This window comes from Copidosoma floridanum, unplaced genomic scaffold, assembly GCF_036245765.1.
Source record: "Copidosoma floridanum isolate Cflo_tuat_1 unplaced genomic scaffold, Cflo_Japanese_pri ptg000030l, whole genome shotgun sequence".
Lineage (NCBI taxonomy): Eukaryota > Metazoa > Arthropoda > Insecta > Hymenoptera > Encyrtidae > Copidosoma > Copidosoma floridanum.
Window position 1 is genome coordinate 41,740,603 of NW_028321907.1, and position 20,583 is coordinate 41,761,185.

General features: G+C 32.5%; 1 pseudogene; it reads right to left on the reverse strand.

The window, feature by feature from the left end:
* Window positions 1-780: 780 nt before the first annotated feature.
* On the reverse strand, window positions 781-4,493 carry LOC149373643 (IQ motif and ubiquitin-like domain-containing protein; annotated as a pseudogene).
* Between the last annotated feature and the right edge of the window lie 16,090 nt (window positions 4,494-20,583).

Here is a 20,583-nt window from a genome sequence, read left to right on the forward strand (position 1 = left end):
TAAAGTCTATCCTTGTGGTTCAATTATTAGATTGTATAAGATTCTTTGCTATACAAGATTGAAAATTTGTTTTGTTTGTACACTACAGCCACACAAATAATGCCAATTTAACTTGTTGAATGTACAGGACAGGTATTTAAAGGTGAAGGAGATAACTTTTATTTCTTGCTTCTAATCATGTAATAGTTCACAAAAAAATAATGAATATATAAGACTCATTAAGACTTCTTTATGAACATAAAGGAATTAAATTTTAACAAAAAAACTTTTTTCAGGCTACGTAGAAATCTCCGTTCTGCAACAAAAACTTGCGAAGAACACGATTCATGTAATATAATTCATGTAATTCATGTAATAGCACGATATAATCAAAAGTTAAAAACATGTGCAAAATGCATTATGTTTTATTTCGAAAAAAAAAAAATATTTTTATTTATAACAGAGTTGGATTTAAAATAAATACCAACTGTTATTTCATTATCCGCGATGCAACTGCTCTGCTGAAATAAAACTATTTCGGTGAAACATTGCATACCATACGTCGACTTATAATCAAATTAAGTTTAAAACTCTTGAATTGTTCATTTTGATATTTATATTTTTTATTTACCTGACAACATAATCATAGTCTTTACTGTTAATTTTTTTAATGTATCATCATGGTTCAGCATCAAATGCGTGATCATACAAAAATATGTCGTAACAAAGAAACAATGCTTCATTAGCATTATTGAAAAAATGGCAGTTACAATCGCAACACTTATGTAAAAAAATCCTACCTCACAGAGACATCCCCGGGTCCGAGTGGTATCTGACCATTGACTCAAAGTAAAGTCTCGCCAGTGCATTCATCTTCCTGAGTTTGCGAACCAGCTCTCCGTCGTAGGCATCCGGTGGGCCCGAGGAATCGCTCGCGAGCACCTCGTGCATCCGAGTCTCGCGTCTTGTCGCCAACAGATTATTCCAGGGTGTCCAGGGCTTGCGAGGGTCAAGCCTCGCGAGCCGCAGTCACTCGAGCTCGTCACACCCCGAAAAGATCGAGCGCCCGTGCCATATGTCATTTACCAGGTAACCAACTGCCTTTGGACCCACGACAAACGCAAGGCTGCTGTCACCGTCTCGTCTGTGGTAAACGAAAAGGGAATTGAAATGGGGAAAGAAAAATAATTTGGGATGATTTAAAGGGTGGGGCTTCTTGCCTTCGCAGCTCTCTGAGCAACCTCTCGTAGATTTCTGGGTAGTGGCCAGGTCGGCGCCCTGGCCTTAGAGCCGTGCAGTCGACACACTTTCTCGAGACCCGCTCGCGGTGATCGGTCTCAAAATCCTCGAGTCCCCTGAGATGCCCGCATGACGGGCACAGTCGCGTCCGCGTTGATTCCTGCGAATTCATTAAAATTTTTTTTTTCCCTGTATTATAGATACATTTCTAAGAAACGTGTATCTATATTTTTAAAAAATCTGTCCATATCAGACCAAACTTGGACTCACACTACTTGAAATTGAATTTATAGGAATACTGATTAAAAAATATCCTCATGTCTGGCAAAACTTGGACTCGTACTACTTAAAATCGGTTTGATGTTAAATTTGATTTGAAATTATTTTCCTGCCTAATCTTACTTGGACTCGCACTACTAAAAATCAGACTAACAGGAAAACTGATTAAAAAATATTCTTTTATCTTACCAAACTGGGACTAGTACTACTTAAAATTGAATTTATAGGAATACTGATTGAAAAATTTCCTCATGTCTGACCAAACTTGGATTCGTACTACTTAGAATAGGTTTAATAGGAATACTGATTGAAAAATATTATCATGTTTGACTGAACTTGGGCTCGTACTACTTAGAATCGAATCGGTGGGGAAATTGGTTTTAAAATATTCTTCTATCTGGCCAAACTTAAACTTGGACTCCTACTACTTAAAATCAGAATGATAGGAATACTGATTTGAGAATATTCACCTGGCTGATCTTACTTGGACTTGCACTACTTAAAATCGGATGAACAGGACAACTGATTTAAAAATATTTTCCTGTCTAAACAAACTTGGACTCATACTACTAAAAATCGGATTGCTCACGGTTTTCTAATTCCAGACAAATTACCGTGTATACTGCACACTAGGTAAATTTTCGAAAGTTCCCTTACCTTGGCTCGATTGTCGTGGTGAGCCAAGGCGTTCCTAGCTAGGTTGAGAAAGGCGAGCCTCACTCGGCTCCTCAGGTGTCTCAATAGACGCCGCGGCTCGAGTCTCAAGGACGGTGAGGCAGCCTGCTCCAGCAGATACAGTTCCTGGTCTATTAAGTTTTTAAGGCTCGTCGAAGCTGCACATGTATGCTAGGACGCGATTCTTTTGACCAAGTACGGGAGCTCAACGCGGTTGTTCAGGTTGCACTGTTGCTCGTTATTGTCTTCGTAGTCGTCCGGAGTCCGGAGGGCATCGTACACGTCCTTGAATTCGCGGGCTCGCTGGACGCTCAATGTGTCAATGCTTACTGGCTGCTTTCCTGCGTTGTAACCTACAAGATTGTACTTTAGTGCTCGCAAGAAGGGACATTTTCGTTAAATTTGTCACTACGCTATAAATACACGGAAACGTTATTCTGAGAATTAACAAGCTTTATGTATTGAAACTCAATAGTGTTGAAAAATATTGAGTTGAAAGCAGATCATTACCTACAATGTCTTGCATTTGTTCATTTTTTTTCTTTGTGATCGTGCGTCAGCGTATGTGTGTATTGTATGCGTCCAACGTAGAAGTTATTCAATTTCACACTTCAGGGCAACCGTGCGAGAGTTCAAAGCCAAGATGGATAAAAAAAGGAAAATAAAAGATATGGTGGAAAAATATTTCGTCTCAAGATATCCCACGTAGATACGTAATACGAAAATACATGTTTGCAAATGTCAAAGTTGGGTGAGAAGTTGGTTTGCTATCTCATTTACTTATCAAAAGATTGTATCTCGATTCTGATGCTATTGTCTCAGAAGTAGTACTCTTTTTCCACTGTTACCTGTGTTTAAAGAGACTCTATCCTGTCAGTTCACGGAGCAAATCAATTCCAAACATAATAAGATGTGTACTATACTTTGTTGTCTAACGTCCAATGCAATTAATAATCACCTCTGAGCAGAACAGGTCTCGCGAGCACATGGAGAAAGTTGGCCCTTGCACGCTCGGCTCTTCTACTAGCGATGCTGCTTCTCGAGCTTTCTATCGCCCGCAAAGCCTCGACCTCCTGCTCCAGCTTCCTCGCTTGTTCCGCAATCCTCGACTCGGCTTCGTTGTAGGACTCGCGGATTCTCGCTTCCTCGGTGACGATCCAGTGCTCCACTAAGCTCCGCAAAACCGCGAGATCCAAGGGCTTGATGACCATATTATTGGTTGCCGCTGGATTATTCATCAAGTGGAGTTGGTTGCTGTTTTCTTGGATCGACGGAATGGCTTGTTTGGTGCTGCAGTGCATCGAGAAGTTCAATTACTTTTGCTCAAACTATTTGGACTATTGATTGGACAAATGAAAAATGATAACAACTGTCTCGTAAGGACGTTTCATTTTCATCTTTCCATGATCCCTTTAAGACATATTTTCTCGACCATTCAAGATGGTTTGAAAAAATTATTTTTTTTAATGTCTCCAAGCCTTTGTCGTTGCATGATTTTTATTGTCTTATGTATTTTCAAGGCGTTAAAGAAACACTATAAAGATTTTTGTTTTTATTAATACAAACATAAATTGTATGAAGACGATTGTAAATAGTTCTGAATTTAAACTTTTTTTTTTTTTAAGTGTGCTTTTTACACTTGTATACACGTGCATTTTCGTTGAAGTAGTAACGTTTGTATAAAAATAAACAAAGGAACCTTAAAAAAATATTTTTAAAATAAGACATGTATGTTGTCGTAAGATTTTTTAATCATATGTGCTCATTGTTTTGACAAAATGAAAAATACATCGCAATAAAAAATAATCATTGGAAAAAAAATTAAAGATATCAAAGTTATAACTGAGCAATCTTGAAATTATTAATTTTTCGATTAAAAAAGAGTTACGATCACCACTTTAAATTAATTTTAAAAGATATAAAAAAAGCCTTAAAAATCTTTAAAAACTACCGTAAAAATGTGTAGTATATTTTAAAAAATTATAAAACTCATCGTGAAAAAATCAACTGAAACAACAAAAATCGAAACACATCCTTGAGAGGGACGCATTAAAAAAATATCAAGACCACCGATAATAATCCTCCAATGACCCGAGGGTAGAAAGGGACGATTGATCGTTGGCCGTAAGATCCTCGTTCCCATCATCCGCGTCGAGTTTTCCAGGTAAACAATTCGAGCCGTCGCCATCCTTGTTTGTCCTTGATACGCTGCCGACGACCACGATAAACTCTGTAAATATTTTTATTACTATTGTTTATCCCTTTTTTTTCTACTTCTCCTCTATTCCGTGAGTGCACTTATTTTATGTCTAGGGACCCATCGTGTTATTAATTTCTGCAGGGCAGAAAAGAGATGGATGCTGTGGAACGAGTCGTGAGGATGCAGACATCCATCAATGGATAGGTGTATTACGAGAAAAGTTGGAGTACACGCGTACGTATATGGAGCAATGAAATAGTTGCGCATCTCCCTTTAACTTCGATATCGACGAAACGAACCAAACAGAATCCATTATAGACTACAACGTGAGATCCGATGTCTTAGTACCTACATACTGGTGTAATATCGATCGAACAAAAAGGGGATCATTTGTTACTTCAACCAAAATGATTTAACCATTTTTTAAAAGAAAGAGTTAGTTAGCCAGCTGACCTTTCACAAATAAACTCTCGCTGCCATAGTTTGGATAATTTCGATGTTTATTGAGATACTTATTCTTTCAGCCATAATGGTCAGTCAATTTTTTTTTTTTTTTTTAATCCTTATGTCTGTTTTTAAAGTCAACCAAGAACTCTACATAGTGGAAATTTAATTTGGTTGAATAAAATGTTTCCACATCAGTATAAAATAGATATAATAAAAAAACAAGTATTATATCGAAGTCGTTAACAATAACAATTTGGGTATCTCTCACCACTTAAAAAATGATAAAATGAAATAAAATCTTAAAATTGAAAATTCTCACGGTACATAAAATCGCATGATATTCAAAACTTTTGAAGGGCATTCCTATTTTCAAAAAAGCAAAAATAGAATATACACTATATTACATTTCACAGATATCGAGCACATCTCGAGCGTCGAAGAAATGAAGGTCTGAAAATTTTAAGCAAAAGTAATATACTGTCGATGCGATTGTTTTGTAATATAAACTTACTTCAACCAACTTGAGATAAATTATTTAAAATTAACTTTACATTTAGTCCAAAATTATGATACTTTTGTCCTTCGTTCCTTTTTTTTTTTTTTTTTTTTTTTTCAAAAAATTTTAACGCTGCATGAAATTGATTGCACCGATGAGTTTCCCTAAAAAGATAATAAATTACTAAGTTATACCAGTGTTTTGTAGTATTTCCTATTCAGTACTTTGAATCTGGTGGTGATATCTTGACATCTTGAACGACTTCAGTTTTAATAAAAATTCGGAACTTCTTGCTCTTTTCGAAACATGTTTATTATCTAGAGGTTAAAGTTTATAAAAATTTGCAGAATAAGAAAATTGACCATTTCGAATAAGAATTTCCCTTTTCTATTGAAAGTCATACCTAATACTACAAACAAGATAGGATATTCCAATACGGGTAGAAATGTCTGCACGTCTATTAAATTGTCGTTTCTATCAACCAACAGCAACAAAATCTCCTTATTGTTAACTATTTATACGTATACGTACGTATACGTACGAGCGTATACGTACTATACGCCAAAGATCAATACATTGTTTGTACACTCATAAATAAGTAGCAGAAGAGGCCAAAAACATCCAAATCTTGCGGTGGCAGGGGAAAAAAGGCGCTTGGGCAACCCTACCTTCGTTGGCGCAGGTAGTGTAGGAGAAAAAATTTATCGAGTTTGAGTAGATTGGCTGTCGTACTTAAAGGGTAGGAGCAACAGTAGCTCTTATTTGCTGCGAGTAGGTACGTGGCATTACTTTGCATTGTAATTGGTTGGAGCAATGGACTTCATATTCTATCGGCCTAGTTTGGTGGTGGTAGTCATGATGTTAGGGATGGCTCAATATATTATTTACTTAAAACTATGGCATTGACATTGAAAATCACTGACGCACACGTTGGTTTACTCGATGGAATATTTCCCGTTGTAAGCAGAGACCAAAGAAAGAAGTAAAGGTATAGAAAATAAAGAAAATACGATTTTCTTTATTTTTATTTTAACCATATGCAAAAGGTCAAAAATTTGTGTACTCTAAAATTAATAGGATGCTATGGTTAAAATTTCTAAATTGATCCCTAAAAATCCATATCTGGATCACATAATTTTTTTCATATTAAAATAAAAATAAGAAATCTGGTACCATAGAAAAAGGAACACTCATTGGTTGCAACAAAAATTGTTACTTGCTTTTTGAGATGCAGTTCACTGAAAAATAAAACTACGATAAAGATGAATGGATAAATATTTTTTTAATCGTCAAAATGAAACGTGAATATTTCATTCAACTTTATTCAACATGTGTTGAACAAAATGTTTAGGTGTGTTTTATTGTTTATTTTTTTCAGTTTCTGGTCGATAACAAATATTGATTTTTTTTACTTTTTCCTTACCAGAAGAACAACAACGTGCTCATCGAAACATCACTACATTGACGTTAAATATAAAAATACATACACACCAACAAACAACTAGCTTGTTTTTTTCTACAAACATCCAAAAACGGGCACTAGATCAATGACATGAAGTATTTACCAGTGGCTTAGTGCTGATAAAGAAACAAATTATGGGAAAAATGAACGTGGAGTAAAAACACGCGCAGGACATACACGAATAATTATAAATATATTATAAGCATAGCTGCGTAGTAGAAGGTGGTAAAATTCTATTGTCATACACATTGACCACATCAGTACGGACACGCGCTGTACTAGGGAATTAAATATTCTTTCTCGGCTGAATTCTAGCTGAAATAGAAAATGATGCCTCAAATCTTAATGCAACATTTGATTTAATCCTTGTCTTCAAATAACCTTGCTTGTATATACACTTATAGCACGCAGATAAAAATTAGGCCATAAAATACGTTTCCTCGATGCTTTAACTTTAGGAAATAAACATTTAAAAGAAAAAAAAAGAAAAAAAAACTACTCACTTGACTCAATCTACTCAAGACCAAGTTATTATTTTTAGTTTCCTATCAATATCTATAAGTATTAATATTTTCATTGTATTATTGTTTTCATCCTAAGTTTTTTTTATAAGTAGATAATACTGAATTTCTTACAATTAAGACAATATAAACTAACCATATTACAATTTTTAAGCTTAAATAATACTCAGCGTAGTTTATTTTTTTAAATTATTAATTTATAAAATTAATTAAAAAAAATTAAAAACAGTAAGCGATTATAACTTGAAAGGTATTTAATAATATTTCTAATTTTCTGATTTAATTGTACTACTCAATTTTCTCCTTGCAATATGGAGGTTAGCTAGTAGTACATCAAACTGCTCCCTCACAATCCGTGGCAAAGTATCTCTTACTTTTTGCAATTTCTATCTAAAACCAAGTAAAATACTCTTATTCTCTCAACTACCCAGTAATATTTCATAACAAAAAAACTAAAAAACATATTCGTACCTGCAGCAATAATTGAACATCAAATTTCTACAACGCATAAAAAATAGGGAAATCATGATTCGTACGAAAATTGGTTGTTACTTTAATTCAAACTCTATTAGTAAATCTATAATATATAGCGTAGTAAGCGTGTTATGTTATAGTTCATGTGAAGATAATTTGTCTTCAAGCAGAATTTAATTTAATACCAAGTAATAATAGAATATCTAGCCCTTATTGCACACAAGTTACAAAAAAAAATAACTAAAATTTATGTTTTATGTTATACAGTAGGCTTAGAATAGTTAGAATTTGCTTGATACAGTAAAAATTTCAATCGCTAAATAAATTTGGGACGCTTAAAAACAACTAAAGTTTTTAAAAATTAGTAACATAAAACTACTTCAGACCCAAGAAATTATCTTTTAAAAACATATTTGAATAATTAAATATTTTGAAAAATAAGAATGTCATTAAAGAGTTACTTGTTATGAATTTGAATCTGTATTAAAAGGATTCAAAAATTTGTCATTTAATGGTTTTATTGTAACCCGTCCTACATGGATTGGCTTATAATTTTTTCGTTTCCAAAAATACAGAAAAAAGAGGGGAAGTCTGGAAGGGATAAAGTATGTTGATGGGCGTGACATTCCTCCCACTTGATGGCCAGTAAATTTTTGTAGTGGGAAATAGAATACCATACCCTTCAAGGCACAACCCCAACACGACACTGTATGTCAGTGCGCCAGCTAGACAACACTTCAACATAAAGTGAATACCTTGTACGATATTTCCAATTTAGTTTGACGAAGAAGCCTAGCTTTCAACTCCTTAGTCATTGGCGAGAAGTGTCCTGCGAAGCTTGAGAAACCAAAACCCCCAGCATCGAAAGAGAGTCTATTCCAGCCGTGCCCAATTTGGTCCAAGGAGTTCTTGGGAATTATTTTTTGCGCCACGAGTGTCAAGTTATCGAGTAAGTGCATGTTGAAGTCTTCTTTTTGCTGAAATAGATTTATCTCGCCCTTAGCGACATAATGTTGTTTCCTTTTAAGTGATATACCGTTTTAAAACAAAATCAGCAAAATACTTTTCAATTTATTAAAAGCTTTTATATCTTTGAATTTACATAAAAGAGTTAATATTTAATTTTACTGTAATTTTTGCGTTGTTTATTATTTCTGTAATTAGTCTTACGATTATTATCACTACTTACATTATTAATCATTATCACTTTAACGATTTTTTATTATTATTGTAATTGATATTATTATTATTATTATTATTATTATTATTATTATTTTTATTATAATTATTATTATAATCATTATAATTTTATGTGTGCCTTAGTGGAAACAAATATTAAATTTTCTCTTTTTTCCCTACAAGCATATATAAAAAAAAAATTTATTTGGTGTAAATTATGACAGTTAAAATGCAGTATTAGCATGGAAAAGTTTGGATTTTGCTATTCACCATATATGCAGTTTGTTGCATATTGGAATATTTAACGCATATTAAATATTCCTTTAAAAATTTCTTACCTACTAATAGAACTGGAGCTTAATTTTTACGAATCGGTGCTAACTTTGCTTAATTTTTCTTGACGTAATTTTACACGCTTAACCAAGCTTTTTTTCAGCAAGAGATTACATTCGATAAAAAAATGTTACCAAAAGCTAAGCAGATTTCGGCAAACCCGTTATCTTATTTTTTGCATCCTTAGTATTTAATTTCAATCTAATTTTTTGTTTCTTTAATTTTTCATCATAGATTTACGATAAAATTAAAATGTGAAGAATGATACAACTCACATTGAAAGTGATTAATCAAACTTACGAAAATTGACTTTTAAAAAAAATGCAAAATCCATCATTTATAGTATATTATGAATTGCTTATCTTAAAATGCCTGTATCAGATTAAATTTCGATGATATACGTAACAATTTTGCTTTGCTCTAATTTTAGATGCATGTAACTGTCAATACACAGACCTTTTTGATATTCTAAATAAAGTGAAGTCAAGCTTTTAAAAAAATTTCATTGTCTCTGTAAATAACTCTTACATTATACTAAGGCAAAAATATAGTAAAAAGGCTAAAAAAAGTTTTTAAATTTAATTTTAAATTAAGTGTCAAATTGTACTGTCGTGTGTGTGTGTACGTATGTGTGTATGTCACCTTGTACGACATTTCCATTTCAGTTTGACGGAGGAGCCTAGCTTTCAACTCCGTAGTCATTGGCGAGAAGTGTCTTGCAAAGCTCGAGACACCAAAACTCACAGCATCGAAAGAGAGTCTATTCGAGCCGTGCCCAACTTGGTCCAAGGAGTTCTTGGGAATTATTTTTTGGGCCACGAGTGTCAAGTTATCAAGTAAGTGCATGTTGAAGTCTTCTCTCTGCAGAAATATATTCATCTCAACATTATCGAAATCATATTGTTTTGTTTTAATGTAAAATAAAGTTGAAACTTAAAACAAGTATAACACTGCACAATTTATATCTTAAAGCTATCTTTAAAGTTATATAAAGAAGTAAAGGGTTAAAAAGCAAAATTTTTTTCCTATCAATAAATATAGTGCTGAATTTTTGAACAAACTTTTCTTAACGTAACCTGACACGCATTACAAACCTTTTTTTAATCAAGATTCCCCAAAACTTGAAAAATATCACAAATAACTATAAAGACCTAAAAAAATGCTCGTAACATTTTACAGCTTGTTTTGTGCCCTTCAATTATTTCCTCAAATAATTCCCTATGACCTGTCGAAGTAACGTTACAAGCAAAATAACATTAACAATTGAATAATAGTTATAAATTTTTCTACTATTTACATCATATCAGTGTCCTAGAAAAATGTATGGGTTTTTAGAAAAAAGGTTAATGAAAAGCTCTTGACACAAACTTGAGTTCTATATATGAGACGTTTAAAGTAATGGTAAGCATAAAAAATTAGAGGTGGAAGTTAAAGTTAAAAGTTTAACATTTAAATAAAATTCGTCAATTCTTGTCTTACTTCGAATTCAGAAAGTAAGGCTTTTTTTAATCATTTCAATTGTCTTTTTAAATAACTATAACTTCCCACGACACACTCAGACATTCTATATGATAAAAATAATAAAGAAAAGTTGATTTGCAGTAAACTGTATTTATACGTATACCAAATCGTATAAAAATTTATGTGCTACAACCTAAATTATACAACCAAAGAATTAAACAAAATATACATGTTTTCATAAAAATTTTTATTTTTATTGGAATTTGTAACAGGAATCATCTAGATTTTTAAGTGCGTAAAATTCCAACCACATCATCCACTATTTTATAAAGTGTTGAGTACACTTTATAGTTTATCCATGATTTAAAAAAAAAGTTTCTCTGAAATAATTAAATACTAGCCTAACATACATTTAAAGCAATAATATAGAAATGCGTATTTTACAATTTTCATGCCTAATTAACCTTGGACCATGTAATGAAAATAGTATAGTAGTACAAAATTTATATTCTCATTTAATTCAATATTTGTTTTACTATGCATTAGAAGTTACGCTCTCGGTAAATAGTATCGCTTTTGCTAAGTCGCATAAAATGCGTTGTTCTAGTAATTTATCTAGTCCTGTGAACTAACGTTTATATTCTCTTAATCTATTTTTAGATAAAAATGATGATGCTTACGGGTATTATTATTATGTTAACCACTATGCCATTGGTGACATGTCATGCAAGCGATAACATGGAAGGTGACATCCCATTAATTTTGGGGGTACAAAATTTTTATAAAACGACTAGCATAGGCATCGTGTATAGAAGCAACGAAGGTGAGCAAAAGTAAAGTGTAAATAATTAAAGAGATGAATACCTAAAATTAATAATTTTCGTCCAAATATTACAGAAATTCATTCAGTAGTTAACATGGTGAAGGCATTTTCGAAAAAACAGGTTTACTCAGTCGCAGTGACCATAGCGGATCTTACCGTGAAATACCCCAAAATAAAAAATTACTCAAAAACACTCTTCGTTGTATTTTTAAAGAGCGACAATGATTTTAAAATATTCTCGCACTTCTCCGAGGATCATAACCTATCGCCACATGTTTGGCTATTATTATTCGAGTCAGCTGCCACTGGACAAATTAATGACATATGTCGACGTCCTAAAAAAAATTATTTCCACCTAAACGCATTAAGCGAGATTTTAGTTAAATGTGGAGGTAATAGCGACATCTTAGAATGGTTTACCTTCAGCTCTGGAAATAAATTACAAGTTAACAAATTATTCAAGTGGAGCAAGGCAAACGAATTAATCCTCGAAGACAATCGAGTTTTTACTGAGAGACGGAAGAATTTGACCGGAGCATCGGCTAAAATTTTTGGAAAGGTAACGAATTTATTAAATAGAACGTTGGTTTGTTTTGAAACAACAATTATTGCGTAGAAAAAATTAATTATTTTTTGGCAAATTTTGCAGCCTTCTTCTTTTTGTTCTGAAGTAGTTGAAGATTTTGCATCTGACTCTGGATTAGCATTTGAGTATAAAAACTTAAACATGAAAAAAAAATCAAATTCAAGTGTTAAAAATACGTCAATTGATTCCACAAAATTGTTAAATGAAAGTATTATTGTAACTGACGAATATTTAACTGTCGAAAATAGCAATAAGGCTAAGAGATCAATTGATATCATAGATTTTCAAGACTATTTATATTATAAATCACCTGATACCAAGGAAATTCCATGGACAGCATATTTTAAGGTATAAAAATTGAGAGTATAAAGTTTACATGACTTTACTTCTTTGTAACGTTTAATCTAATTTTTGTTGAAAAGGTTTTCAGCAAGTGTATCTGGTACTTCTTGGTTATAGTCGTAGTTGTTTCATCAATATTGTTTAGTTTAATTTTAGTATTACATAATGATAGAAGAGGATTTATCCAAAAACTTTCGGATGGCTTTTTAAACGTATGGCGAGTGTTCGTCCACCAGGAATATACAGGTAAAATGTTACGAAATTTCTAAAAATATTAAAGCACTAATACTTTCTTCACGTTATTAATACTAGATCGTACACGATTTGTATGACAATTTATTCCAAGTTATCTTTATCGTGTTTGTTTTTTCTCTTATGTTTTTGAAACAAAAAGTATTATTCCTTAAAAAAAAAAGGTGATGATTGAAACAAACTTATTTGTAACTGATTTTTATATTTTTTTTTTTTTTATATTAAGTTACCATGACAGCCTATTGGCCCAGTCGCCGGGGCCACCCACTCACCACCTATGTGTCGGGGTGTACTGCCACACCCATTTTACCCCAAATTTTTTCTTTAACTGTTACCATACAAATCATACCATGGGCACAGTGGAAGTATCTTCGGTGTAACACACCTTGTCGGTTAAGCTGACTCTTTGCACCGGGGGGAAGTGCATCGGGTCAACTCGCCACTGTGTAGCCTGGGTCCGAAGCATCGGATCCAGGCTAATTAGCATCCCCGGAGGAGCCCCATGTTTCAGGGGCCACTCCTCGCCAGTAAGGCCGGCGATCCCTGCCTGGCATCGGGCCCACTAATCCCTATCTATTAGGCCCTAACACTGTTTCGCATTCACCCAGGCCTAAAGACCTGTGGAGCAAGGAAAAAACCCTGGAATTACTCTGAAGGAAAATTCCACGAAAAAACCCACCCCGAAACAGCCAGGGTTACATAGGAACTTTTTCCGTTAAAAACAGTTTCTGAAAAAATCTGCACTCACCGGAAATCGAACCCACGACCCCTAGTACAGCGTTGTATCAGTAGCAAGCACGCTTACCACTGAGCCAACGCCGCTCCCCAACTTATTTTTTAATATATATTGATTCATTCCGAAGGAACACGTTACAACTGTTTTGGTACGCTGTACCTTTTTCAATCCCTTGAAATGGGGCTTATTTTATTGACCATGTCATGTATTATGAGGAAAAAATTTTGATCACAGGTTCAATCGGTGGTGACATCTTTTTTCTGTGATTTACTTGCTGATAATATACCTAAACACATTATCTATATGGATAAAATTTTAACATGTACATCGTAAAAAAAGGTTGTCACCTTCACTGAATTCTGTTGGCAAATCTCTTGTCATATAGAAGAATATAGAAATTTTTGTACCGTGGGTGTAAAGTGCAAAAACTTTATTTAAAGGGGGGACCTTTGTATGCTTGTGTATGCAATAAAGATTACAAGGTTGAAAAAATAAATAAACCTACAAGTTTTGTCAATTTCCTTTTTTATCGATAACCAATCAAATTATATTTACCAGAACAGTTAGGGCTCTTAATATTTAGTTCTTCTGATTTAATATGACAAATAATCATAGTTTTTATACTTTTGGGCTACATTGTATTCGAAAGTCAGTATGTTTATCAAACGCAAAAAAAAAGTTTTTAAGTTAAAAAATACTTATTACAAAAACACTTTATTCTCGAAAAATGTAGTAATAATCTTCACCCCCTTCTCTCTCAAAAAGTAAATTGTTAATTTTTCAAAAACTATAAAATTAATATACAAATTTCAGTATATTTTATGTTTAAATATTCAAAAGGCCTCGGGCTTGCGAGGGACCGTAGGGATATCCCGGTTAGATCTTGATTGTGTGGCGAAAGCTATTTTTTCTCTTTTAGACGTTTTTTCTAACCCTTGGACCTTTACTACGCCTGAGTGAGAAAATTAAAGATCGCATTAAGTGTGCATCCGACCAGAGCCTGGTGCTTGCCATGAAGACATACACCACCAAATTTTAAATTACTATTTTCTCAACATGAGTGCAAACTCTCTGTGCCCTTCTAAAAAAAAAAAAAAACGTTTGCTCCTTGGGCACAAACATACATAAACCTTGCTTTTTTGGTCAAATTTTTTTACTGTATACCGATGGTACAAGAACTACTATTTTGCCTTTTTTATTTATTTGATTTAACTAAACTGATAAATTGTAAGCCACAAAACACTAACCTACCCACCGAAGACCTACAGTTCGGAGAGGAACGCTTCTAAAAAAAAAGGGTGATAAGAGAGTTAGACAAAATTAAAAATTTTCTTATAAAATCATTGTGCAACCATTTTTTTAAGAGCTAGGAGAGGTCATTTTCGCACTAACTAAGTGAAATAACTTATCTGTACGTTGTATGTACAGGATACTTCTGTTTATACATGCATTTAGATTTTACATCATTTCTGGAAACTTGAACTTCAAAAACTGAAAAGTATAAATAATTACTTAACGTTGCAAAATTTTAGACTATGTACTTGTTAAGCCATTACAAACTGTTAAATATAGTCTAGGAGTCCTAGAAATTGAAGATCAAATATTATAAAATTGCTTGACTATAACTACTAACATTTCTTTAAAATTTATAGATGTGCAATTCAGTTCTTTGTCATCGAAAATTGCGAAAATATCGCTGTATCTGACAGCATACATTATCATTTCAATGTATTCAGGCTGTTTCACAAGTTTTGTGACAGTTGACATACCACACGTACCATTTAGAAATGTTCAGGAATTTCTGGAGGATGGCACATACAAATTGATCATTTTCAAAGGCTCTCAAAATTTGAAAATTTTTTCGGTAATTAAACTTAAATTTCATTTAAATTCTAAACATAATATAAAAAAACTAATTTCGTAATATTATTAGAGCTCCAAGGACGATGTAAATGAAAAATTAAGCTTATTGTTGAAGGATAAGGATAGTATGCCTTCAAACATGGATGAAGTCTTGGATCAGGTAATTTAAAATATTGAGTTTGAGTGTTAATTAATTTTTTTTAATATTTGGCGATGCACTATTTTTCGAAAAAGTATTCAAAAATTGTTTATAATACTCTTTTTATAACATTTTGTAATTTTTCTTAAAATAGCGGTAAAAGTATTTCTCTAAGAATAAACTTCTTACATTCTATTACAAAGAATGATTTTTGTCCCCAAGATCTATTTGAAAGAAATTATTTCAAATATCCAAAGAATTTTACTTGAAAAATAGTAATACAAAGACATTGTTAAATATTGCAATGTACTAGTTACAAGCTGGTACACTAGTTACAGGCTAATACACATCCGAGCGATTCCCAAAAGTTTTTGAAAGCTACAAAGATATAATAAATTAAAACAGATTATTTTTCAGTGTATGAATAATTTAAAGTTTTTTTAAAATTTTAGATATGCAACGAGAAAGTGGCTTATTATTCTGCTGATATAATATCAAGCTCTGTTACTTTAAATTCACGTTGCAAAGTCTATGCTATTCCACTAGGTAATTCTAGAAAAAGAGGCCTTGCTTTAAAAAAAGAAGATTCAATCCATACATTTTTGAGTCATTTGTAAGTATTTGTGAGTAAAAAACTATTTTTCAAGAATTTTAACAATTGTTTTTTCAGCCTGCAGAAGAACAGAGAGAATGGAATAATGTCTCGAAAGATAAAGGCTTTTCGTAGCAGAATAAATCTTGTTCAAAAAGAAGTTTCATTTACATCATTTGGCATTATTGAGCTCGCTCCACTGTTTGTATTTTTACTAAGTGGATTTGTCCTTGGCTTAATCATATTTTTATTTGAGAAGTATCACAAGCTGTTAATATTGTATTTAGTGAGGAAACCATGTAAGAAAATTAAGAAAATAAGGAAACCAAAAAAAACCAACCGTTTGTACAATGATGAAAGCCATTTTCAGTTTACTCTCAGTACAGGGAAGCGCAGCCACGTCCTTTGTGGCCTTATACCCCATAAGACGTTTAAATCGATACAGCAAACCACAAAAATAAATTTTTAGATTATATGATTTTGATAAGAGAATTCTCGCACAAACTTTTTTAAGCGATTGTTAAACAAATTAACAGTGTTTTTTAATTCACTGTTCGCAATTGATTCATAATGAGCCGTCTGTGTGAAGCTATGTTTGATCAATAAAGGGAAAAAATAAGGTTGGACTTCCTAAAATTCTACTCCTTCTTTTGTAAAAATGAAAAAATTTTTATAAATAATTTCGAAAAGAAATGAAACATTACAATAACATTCTTAAAATTTATTCTAAAAAAATACGGAACTGTAACCATAAACTTTTAATGAGATGCCTTTTATTGGTATTATAAAATATATTTAAAATTATCAGACAATTGCGAGTAAAAATCAATGACATGATAACAGATGTAATCTGAGAACTAAAAATTTATACTGCTGATGAACGCTAACAAAGTGTATTGAAATTTTGTTTGTTGGTCAGATCATTATAATACTTACTGATATAAGTGTTTGAACAAAATTTTTTTTTTCTTTTACTAGGAATTACGACGTTAAGTATAAACTTTCTCTAGCTACTCTCCCTTTATGTCCCGTCTCCACTCTTCCCCTTCTACAGCTTCTCTTCATTCAAAAAAATGTTTAACAGCAAAACAAGGAAAAATTTTTTAGGACATTTTTCTACAAGGATTACTACATAACAGGTATTTTTACAGTAGACTCTCAAGTTATTAATATCTGAATTGAGTGTTGGACAACAAAATTGATCTTAACATTATTAAACAGTAAATGGACGACTGTAAAAAGTGGATCAATTATTTTATATTATAAAAAGATTGAATTGTGTTTTCAACTTTAAGTTGATATAATTAAAACTATGAGATAAATAAAATTGTTTTAATTAATTATTTGTAAATAATATAGATTATATAATAAAACGTCATTATTTATTTTTTTTCTTGCTACATTTTCTTTTATCGCCTGTAACAATGACTCATTCGATATTTTTAATTTTTGTAACAATCTGGTACATCGACAACTGACTTGATTTTTACAGGAATCCAGATACATAGAACTTTGTCAGAGCAAAGTCTTGCCTCAATCCTATCCACATCGCACTCATCTGGGATGTTATATTTTATAATGAGTTGTGGAAAAGCATTTACAGAGTCGTCGTCTTGTTCATTTTTTTTTATGCCCGTTACTGAAATGGATTCATCAGTGACCTAAAATTCAACATATTTTTTTATTAACACTTGGAAATGTTTACTCCCAAGCATCACGAGACGTAAAATTGTTTACGCACCACGTTCGGAGATTAAGAAAGGCTTTAGATTTCATATTTACTATTTATTTATATGAAGCCTGAAGCTTTTTTAACTCACTCGCAGAGTGCGTAATGTACTATAACTGTATGTTCATAAAATTTCAAATATTACGGATCCAGTATTATACAATCTTAACAAAATATTTAGTACAAATTCTAAATGTTGTGATGTGTAACGTTTCATCAGTTGGTCAACTAGAAGGAATCAAAAAATTGGCAGTCGAAGGGTAGGCTTGTGATCACCTTGCCTAGAGTATCGGAGTGTAGCTAAAGACGCCATTCGCGGGACCGCATGGATGAGAGAAGCAGTGGAAAGAAAAACGCAGATTCACACGCACATATCTACAACTATTTTTTGCATATTACTACACAATGGTCCTCTACTTAAGATAGGCACTCAACACTTTGAAAAAAGATTAGGGAAGGGATGATGGGTGGCCTTCGGTTACTGGAAGGAGGATAAAAGGAAAATAGGCAATTGTGTTCGAGAAAGCCACCTTAGTAAATATTACTATACCTTAAAATCGTGCGTGGGAAGCTGCTCATAAGTTTGATCGTTGGCGGCCAATTTTTTATACTCCCTTATTTATGGAAATACTTACTCAATTAAGAGAAATATTGCCATATCAAAAAGTTTTCGATCATCATCGCAGGATTTTATATAATTAAAAATTAAAAAAAAAAAAGAGAAAAAGATATAAACAAAGAACTTTATACTTACGACAACGTTAAATGAATCCATGATGAATTTCGTGCAATCAATTTTTTTCACGTCCTACAAATATACCACTTTATTAAGTATTCAAGGAACAAAAAAAATAATAGTTATACGCCCCAAGGGGCAATAGTACGGTATAGTTCCATTGGGTCGTGTCAACACCCCGAATGTGATACCGCACTTTTACTCCGTGTAGCGTACTAAATTTTTTACCTCCCTTTAACAAAATTTTTAAGATAGAGAGCGTAGCAGCCTTTCAAGTAAAATTCACATCATATGCTTTCTATAAAAGTATTGTGGCTTAATCTGCCTATAAATTGTATCTAGAGCCGTGGGCCCAGGTAGCGAATATGCTATAGTAACCAAAACACTTTTGTATGAGCAGAGAACGCAAGTTTTACCGAAAAGGAATGTTGCACTTTCGTTCTTGAAAACAGAGACGAAACGTCGTCTTTTGAAGGAGGGTCTAATGAATTCATATTTGAGTATCATAGCTCATGGCCTTACTTTAGCATTGTACTTTGATGACAAATCAACGCTGAGTTAAACATCCAAATTTCTTGATATGCTGCTGGAAGACGTGATCTGATGTTCTATTCCCAATAGGTTGCGATCGCGAAAAATTATTGCAGGCAAAGGAGGTTGGTTCATAGGATTTTCTACTGCCGGTCTACTTTCACCAGTAATCGGATCTTCCCAATCACTAATTTTTTTAAAACTACTAGAATTTAACAGCGCAAATGCTTGTTTGAAAAAGTCTGAAGAGTCACTGACGAAGACCAAAGTAGATTCTAGTGTTACTACGTGTCGCGTGCGTGACATCACTGCCGTATTTAGGAAAATACGTGCATCTGTATAGAGCCCACGAACGAAGAAAAACTAGTCAACACTATTCGATGCATAAAGGCTATTTTTTTAAATGAGTTAATTAAACAATAAGTTTGATGTGTCTCTAGATTTAAAAACTTAATTTATGTGTAGAAGAGAGCACGCTCTCTTCCGTACATCATCGCCATAAATGATTTCTGAAATCAATAACGACGCAAAAAATTGCCGTTATCGAAATGGAATTATAATTGTGCCGATTTGATCAAAACTTACATCAATTTTAGTGATATGATTGATTGAACCTGTAGGACAATTGTAGTACCTTTAAATGTTGCAGACTAACTATTTTTACGAATTTTTTTTATCATTGATTAATGTTTTTTACCCAACAATTTTTTTTTAATGATAACTTTCAGAAATTGTTAATGAACCTCAGGATCTATTATTGCTATATTATATTTTCCCACAATTTTCTTTTTTTTATAGCTGAAGATTATTTTAACAACAATTTTTTTCTAAATTTTGCATTTATTTCATAAGTGTTAAGAAAATCTGACATTTTTTAATCTTGTTCTTCATTTAATTTTTTTGTAACAGTAATTTTTGCTTAATTTTAAGATATACAGAAACACTTACTATTTTAAGACATTAACTTGAAAGTTACAGGATAATATAATAATAAGGTTTTATATTATAAAGAAAAATAAAGATCTAAAAAATATTATTCTAATACAATTTTTATAATGTATAATGATTGTGACAACACCAGAATAATAGATAGTAAGGTAATACAAATCAAAAAAATTAAGTCATATTCTATTACTAGAGGGTTAAATAAATATATATACCAGGGAGGTGGAGCCGTATATATGAATATATCGTTGAATTGCTTTTACTTATTTATTTTTTATTATGTTTTTTTAAATATATTATTTTCACAATACATAATTGGTAAACCTCTCGGTCACTCTCTTCCTTTCACTTATTTTTCGTTTTTGCTTGGTAAACCTGCACCTACTTTCGTTTTCCCTACAGTATCATCTAGAATCCGGTTCCCGACCCCAGTGCATTTCTGCACTTAGAATAATTTTTATTGTTTCCATGATCATAGCTTCGTTTATCTCACTTACTTCGACTAGATGGAATTCCTTATCTTGTGCGTTTGAGTTGAAATACGTTACAATAAACTCTTTTAAA